Raw genomic sequence first — 7,596 nt, 5'->3', positions numbered from 1 at the left:
CAACGGACCGGTTAAGCGCCTGCATCAGTGCTGACGCTGCCCCAATCCGCCTGTCAATCTCCCACTCCATCCTACCCTCACTCATGAACAAGATCCCGAGATACTTAAACTCTTCCACCTGAGGCAGGACCTCCCCCCCAACACTGGAGTGGGCAATCCACCCTTTTCCGCTGAGGACCATGGCCTCAGACTTGGAGGTGCTGATTCTCATCCCAGCCGCTTCACACTTGGCTGCGAACCGTCCCAGCAAGAGCTGGAGGTCACTGTTCGATGGGGCTAGGAGGACCACGCCATAACCCTCCGGGCCGGGTACACGTTCTCCTGTTGTTATCCATCATGAAGGGTCTTTTGAACTGTTCTTCATCTGACCCTTCGCCCAGAACCAATCTGCCATGGGAAACCCTACCAGGGGCAAAATGCCCCCGACAGCATAGCTCCTAGGGTCATTAGGGCACTCAAACTCCTCCACCACGATAAGGTGACGGTTCTTGGAGGAGTAGGCCTATTATTATTGCTACTATTATTATTACTATTAATATTGCTATTATTTAGCACTGTCACCTCACAGCAAGAGGGTTCCCGGTTCGATCCCGGGTGTGGGAGCCCTTCTGTGCGGAGTTTGCATGTTCTCCCCATGTCAGCGTGGGTTCTCTCCGGGCACTCCGGCTCCCTCCCACAGTCCAAAAACATGCAGATTGGGGACTAGATTAATTGATAACTCTAAATTGTCCGTAGGTGTGAATGTGAGCGTGAGTGGTTGTCTGTCTCTATGTGTCAGCCCTGCGATAGTCTGGCGACCTGTCCAGGGTGTACCCTGCCTCTCGCCCGATGTCAGCTAGGATAGGCTCCAGCCCCCCCGTGACCCTCAAGAGGATGAAGCGGTTAGAAGATGAATGAATGAATGAATATTGCTATTATCATTATTATTACTATTACTATTTCGATTATTACTGTTATTATTATTATTATTACTATTATTATTATCACTATTATTATTATTAGTTATTATTATTGCTATTATTATATTAATATTAATATTACTATATTTATTAGTAATATTAATATTACTGTTATTATTATTACTATCAATATTACTATTGCTATTATTACTATTAATATTATTATTACTTTTATTATTATAGCTATTTGTGTGTGTTTGTAGGTGCATGTGAGGAGCGCCATGAATCCACCAGTACAGAGGGAGCAGTCACTGACAGCGTCCTCTGAGCTGGTGGGGACAGGACACTTGTTGAGTCTGGTGGGTGAAGAGGGTGGTCTCCTGGGTTGGAGGTGCAGGGACATTCTGGACTCACTCGAGTGCTGAGAGTGGGTCAGTGGTCTGCTGTGGCGTGGGGTCTACCTGAGATGATTGACGTCCACTCTCAGCTGCCCCAGGAGCACCAAAACCTCAGAGGAGTCCTCCTGTCCTATAAAACAGAAACACAAGTAATGAAGACTTTTGTACTCAGCTATACATGGAATGATATTATAATCAATGAATAATATTCAACAAGGCTCCTGTAATAAAAATAATTCACATATGTATAGTTAATGTTATCTCAGCACCGCTTTATGTCACTGGTACTTTTGTAGTCTTAGTGAGGCGATTACTTACTGAGCCCACTGAATGAAAGACACCCATCATTCTCCATCTGGTCCTGGAGTCGTCCATCTTTCTCATCTGGTCCTGGAGTCATCCATTCTTCTCATCTTGTCCTGTCTTGGTCTTTCGCACTGTCGTATCTTGTGTGGGGGGGATCTGGTACACCTATAAATGCCTAAGTAAAAGAAACTTGGAGACTTTTCTTTCTGTTGGTAATAATTACTTTCCCTCTGTTTGTTGTATCCACTTCCACCTGAATACACAGGACAATGCAGCAGAGTGAGCAAAAAAGACAATGTGATATCATTATACTGGTCAGTGACAGAAATACTTGTGTCGATGTTGTCATGAAGTATAGACTCACCTTTCTCTGGTATAGCCACCTATACTTTATAAAGGAAAATAGATAACAATAGTATGCTTCACCTGTTAACTGGACTCAACCCTGACATCCCAAGTAACTTCAGGCCAATCTCAACGTACCCTTTCTGTCCAAAATACTGAAACGTGTTGTAACCTCCCAACTGAAACACCACCTCTCTGTCAGTGACATGTATGAAACATTCCAATCCTGATTTTGATAAACCATAGTACTGAAACTGCCCTGCTTAAAATCACTAACGACCTCTTTCTCTCCTCTGATGTCAGAAACCTCAACATCCTCATCCACCTCAACCTCAGTGCCGCCTTTGACACCATCAATCCTTCCATCCTTCAGACTTCAGACAGTTCATCTCCATCAATAACTGCACATCCCCCACTACTCCCCTCCTCCAAGGTGTCCCCCAAGGTTCAGTTTGGTCCCCTCCTCCTCATTCTGTACCTTTTCCCCCTCTGTCACATAAAACACCATCATGGTGTCCAGTTCCATTGCATCGTCGATGATATCCAGCTCCTAATCTCCACCAAGACAATCTCCACTGCCACCCACTCAACCCTGACAAACTGCATCACTGAAATAAAATCCTGGCTTCAAATCAACTTCCTCCAATTAAACCACCACTAAATTATCATCATTGTACCAAAACCAGTCACCAAATCCACCCATAACTTCACCCTCAACATCGACGGCTCCACAGTATCCACCTCACTCACATCCGAAATCTTAGCGTCATTTTCGATTAATTCCTGTCCTTCGACTGGCACATCAAACACATTACCAAAACAGCCTTCTTTCACCTCAGGAACATCGCCCGCCTCCGTCCATCCCTCTCCTCCTCAGCTGCAGGACTTCAAAACTCTCCTTATTACATACAAATACCTGTCTGAGCTCCTCCACTATCACATTCGAATGGCACACTCTGCTCTGCTGATGCCAACCTCCTGTTCCTCTTCCATCAGGAACAAAACACAAATCCTGGGGGGACAGGGCCTTCTCCATCACTGCTCCCATCCTCTGGAACTCACTCCCCAAATCCATCCAAGACTCCCCCTCTCTCTCCATATTCAAAAAAATCACTCAAGCCTCACCTGTTTAATGCTACTTTTATTAAATCGCTGACAGTTTCTTCTTCTCATCCCTTATTTGTTCTCTTGTTTGTTCCTTGCCTTTGTTTGTTTTTGTTTTGTCCCTGAATTTGTAAATCGTCTCTGAGTACACTGGAAAGTGCTATATAAGTATAATGTATTATTATTATTAACTCAGCACTGGAACATCCATCCAGTGTCATCAACTATAATGGAAAAAGTAAAATGTAAATAAAAAGCCCTGGTGCAAGACGCTACCGAGGCCTGTGTTAGCCTTGCCAGACGGAAAGGCTGCATAGGGCTTTACCCAATCACTGGTAAACGCACCCACCACCACCAACTATTACTCATAAGTAAAATGTAATTAACCAGCTCTGGTGCAAGGCCCTACCAAGGGCTGTGTTAGCCTCGCCAGATGCAAAGGCTGCCCGGGACTTTATCAGTCCTTCCAGGCACAAAGGTTTCCCAATCACTGGTAAATGCATCCAGCAATATCAACGATAATAGAAGAGTAAAATGTAAATAAAAGCCCTGGTGCAAGACGCTACCGAGGACTGTGCTAGCCTCGCCAGACGCAGAGGCCGCATGGGGCTTTACTCAATCACTGGTAAATGCATCCAGCAATATCAGCCATATTAAAAGAGTAAAATGTAAATAAAAGCCCTGGTGCAAGATGCTACCAAGGGCTGTGCTAGCCTCGCCAGACGCAGAGGCCGCATGGGGCTTTACCCAATCACTGGTAAATGCATCCAGTAATATCAACTATAATATAAGAGTTAAATGTAAATAAAAAGCCCTGGTGCAAGACGCTACCGAGGGCTGTGCTAGCCTCACCAGACGCAAAGGCTGCATGGGCCTTTATCAGTCCTTCCAGACTAGGCTGACCAAACGTCCTCTTTTGCCCGGACATGTCCACTTTTTTTTCTGGCTTTGATCAGCGAATATAATGATTTAACTTGGGATGTACGCCAAACGCTGGCTCCGTTCTGCAGCAGATCCCGCTGTGCTGCCATCATTAGAAAAGGACGTCGCTTTACGTGACGCTTCAGAGTAAGGCCGTCTCATGTCTGTTATCACCAATCCTTGCTCCTCACTCCTAACTCCTGACTCCTTGCATGTTTTCCTAAGTGGGAGGGACTAAACAGTTAGGTAAGGTGGCTAGGTTAGGTGGTTAGCAGTAAATTTAAGGGACTTGGGACGTACCCATCCATGGCCTAGCCTCGCATCACCAGGCTCTTCACGTACGGCGAGCAAAGAGCCCGGTTTGCATGAATTTTGTCTGGATTCTGGTTCCGGTCTAGAGAGCGGATCTCGAATTCACCAAAGTAAAAGTGTTCACCAAAGTAAAACTTTAAATTCTGGCGCACCATCGTCTTGTCGCATCCTCTTTCATTGTTTTGACAGGTGTAACATTATCAGGCAGCGATGTTGGCGATGCCATATTGTTGTTGTTGTGGTTGATAGAGCATGCTACATGGCGATCATCACGCAGTTTTCCTCTCTTCCGCCCCCACCGCCCCAAACTTTATCGAAAAAATGCATTTACAAACTACAGGTATAATGTACAAAACTAGGATCAAGTGCCTATTAAATAAAACAGACAACTGAAATAGACAATAACGTGTTAACTTAATGGCTTGGGGCTTTTCTTGTAAATTATATTCTTTAAATTAAAAAGTTTCACCGCATTTTTATTAGCTTGGTGCTTTTATTTTGACGGAAAGGCGCATCCATCGAATTCCGGATCCTGTCTCTCTCGCCCTGGTTCCGGATGCTTACCAAAACGGCCACTAAACCATAGATATAAACAGAGACATAGACATATATACATAGACGCCGCATCGAGTGCCTGAGCGCGTCCTCGCCGGCCGCCATCTTGGATGGGTCTCGCTTCGCCTCCACAGTGCATTCACTTCTATTGAGGAAGGAGCTGTATGCACAAGTAAAATAGAATAACTCACTGAATTTTCAACTGATTTTCACGCGGTTTGGTTTGTTACAAACAGCACACATGTAGTTATGATACAGGATGCTTTTGTACATTAAAAATGCGGGATTTCATGCTTTAATACTTTCTGCAGATAGCAACAGCATGTTATTTAGGTCACAACACAGTTATTTTATTCACCTCAACCCCAGAGTGCGATGGATATATATATATATATATATATATATATATATATATATATATATATAGATAGATAGATAGATAGATACATAGATAGATAGATATAGATATACACACACATACACACACACACACACACTCTCTTTTATACCCACAGCCATCAGACTTAATAATTCTTTGTTAAATAGATGATCTTACAGACTTCTTTGAAATTTCCTTTGGGGATTAATAAAGTTCTTCTTATTCTTATTACACTGACTGCTGTGATCCCTCAAAAGTAGTAAAAAAACATTTTCAATATTTACATAAACACTGAAATTAATTTTGGTATTGGTATTATAACTATGAAAATGGGACTGTGGTCAAGATAATTTGAAAAAAGCAGCAGGGGATATTTGCAGCACAGCTGGTGGAAAAGTGAATATGTGCACAAAGGTGCGCTATACATAATATGCTATACTATGTTTTGTATTGTGTATATTGTGTTTATACAGTATGTTTATACAGTATATAAATACTGTGTATGTATGTATATATATATATATATATATATATATATATATATATATATATATATATATATATATATGGGGTTGAGGTGAAAAAAATAACTGTGTTATGACCTAAATAACATGCTGTTGCTATCTGCAGAAAGTATTAAAGCATGAAATCCCGCATTTTTAATGTACGAAAGCATCCTGTATCATAACTACATATGTGCCGTTTGTAACAAACCAAACCGCGTGAAAATCAGTTAAAAATTCAGTGAGTTATTCTATTTTACTTGTGCATACAGCTCCTTCCTCAATAGAAGTGAATGCATTGTGGAGGCGAAACGAGACCCATCCAAGATGGCGGCCGGCGAGGACGTCGGCTCTGATAGGCAGCGGCAGTCAATGCGGCGTCTATGTATATACGTCTATGGACAGAGATACTGGATGAAGCGAGATACCTAACTCAGCTCACTTCCTGATTCAGTGACGTCACGTCACGCCCCCGTAGGAGACTTGCGGAAGCTCTGAATGTATTGTCGTCAATGAGGAAAATGAACGTGATCACAATTTATGGTCAATTCTTTCGCCCAGTAGTCACTAAAGTAAAAATTGGGTTCATTTTCCACAAGCCACACATCTTACCACCATTCTGACACTAAAGCTGCATTTTTCATCCTCACAGATCAAGAGAAAGTTAACTTTTGTTTGAGCCCTGTCCGTCTCAGAAAACAAGTTCTCGCGAGATCTCGTGATCTTGATAAACAGTTGGTAAAATCACAGTTAGTTTACAAACAGTTATTTACCGCTAGTGATAAATAAAAAATGCCCAAGCTTTGTGCAGCAATAGGCTGCAATAATAGGAAGAATGTATTTTCATTCCACCTGCTTCTCGATCCGCATACACAGACATCCACAGAGCCTCTGTTCAACACGGTGGTGGGGAGAGGGGTTGAGGGAGAACAGGCTCTGATTGGAGGGAGAGCTAACCACGCCCACTTAGGAGACAGGAAGAGTAACCGTTTTCTTAACATTGGATAAGCCTACAGTTGGGTATCTCCCGTCATCCAATATCTCTGATATAGATGCAGCACCCTGGCTTGTGGGATGCGTCAATACCGCCGCCATCTTGCCTAGGTGCTCTGACCGGTTCAGACCCATGTCAGACTCGGCAAAAATGCCACATTTTTGCTCTGCCTTTGGGTGTACGAACGAAAGAAGTGTTAAAACCAAGCAGAAGGGAATAACATTCCACAGGTAAGAAGTTGTTTTACAATATTTTACTGTTACGAACATGTTTAATGAGATATATATCTCAAAAAGTGATCCTTCTTTTAAGCTAATCAAGTAAAGTAACTGTCCTGATGTGGTCCTAATGCCAAATTAAGCTAACGCTATGTCACACAACTTAAAGAAAAAAGGTTAACGTTAACCTTTATATAATATTACTTATAAAATTATGATACTTTGTCAGCTATGTCGGTGTATGTGTTATTCCAAATTGTCAACTATCTGTTTCATGGCACCAACGTGACATAACGTAGCATAACGTTAGTAGTTAACTTGTGGCCTGAAATGTAACTACAAATTATGTGGAACTGCGTTTTTCTGACACACTTATTCTGTGTGTAGTTTCCCAAAAAACACAGATAGGAGACGGGCATGGGTAGCAGCAGTGAGGAGAAAGGACTTTGTCCCGAGTGACTCCTCAGTCATCTGCAGCTGTCACTTCAGACCTGAGGACTTCGACAGGACTGGGCAGACTTCTAAAAATAATACTAGCTATTGTACACTGTATTTTTTGTAAATATGACCTAATAATGTAAGTTCTGTGTCCAGGCTCCCATGAGCACTGTGGTGTTATACATATGAGATTAAAGCAAAATTTTGTGTAAACATGCAGCTCT

General features: G+C 42.5%; 1 long non-coding RNA gene across 1 annotated transcript; it reads left to right on the top strand.

Annotated features, from left to right (window-relative positions):
- The first annotated feature begins 6,677 nt into the window (after positions 1-6,677).
- On the top strand, positions 6,678-7,587 carry LOC144464180 (uncharacterized). The gene is made up of 2 exons (XR_013491959.1): positions 6,678-6,946; positions 7,322-7,587. It is a non-coding gene; the product is annotated as an uncharacterized LOC144464180 (long non-coding RNA).
- The last annotated feature ends 9 nt before the right edge of the window (positions 7,588-7,596 follow it).

Source organism: Epinephelus lanceolatus, chromosome 8 (assembly GCF_041903045.1).
Source record: "Epinephelus lanceolatus isolate andai-2023 chromosome 8, ASM4190304v1, whole genome shotgun sequence".
NCBI classification, from domain to species: domain Eukaryota; kingdom Metazoa; phylum Chordata; class Actinopteri; order Perciformes; family Serranidae; genus Epinephelus; species Epinephelus lanceolatus.
Note: the sequence above shows the minus strand (reverse complement) of the source record. Positions and strands in the feature narration are given on the sequence as shown.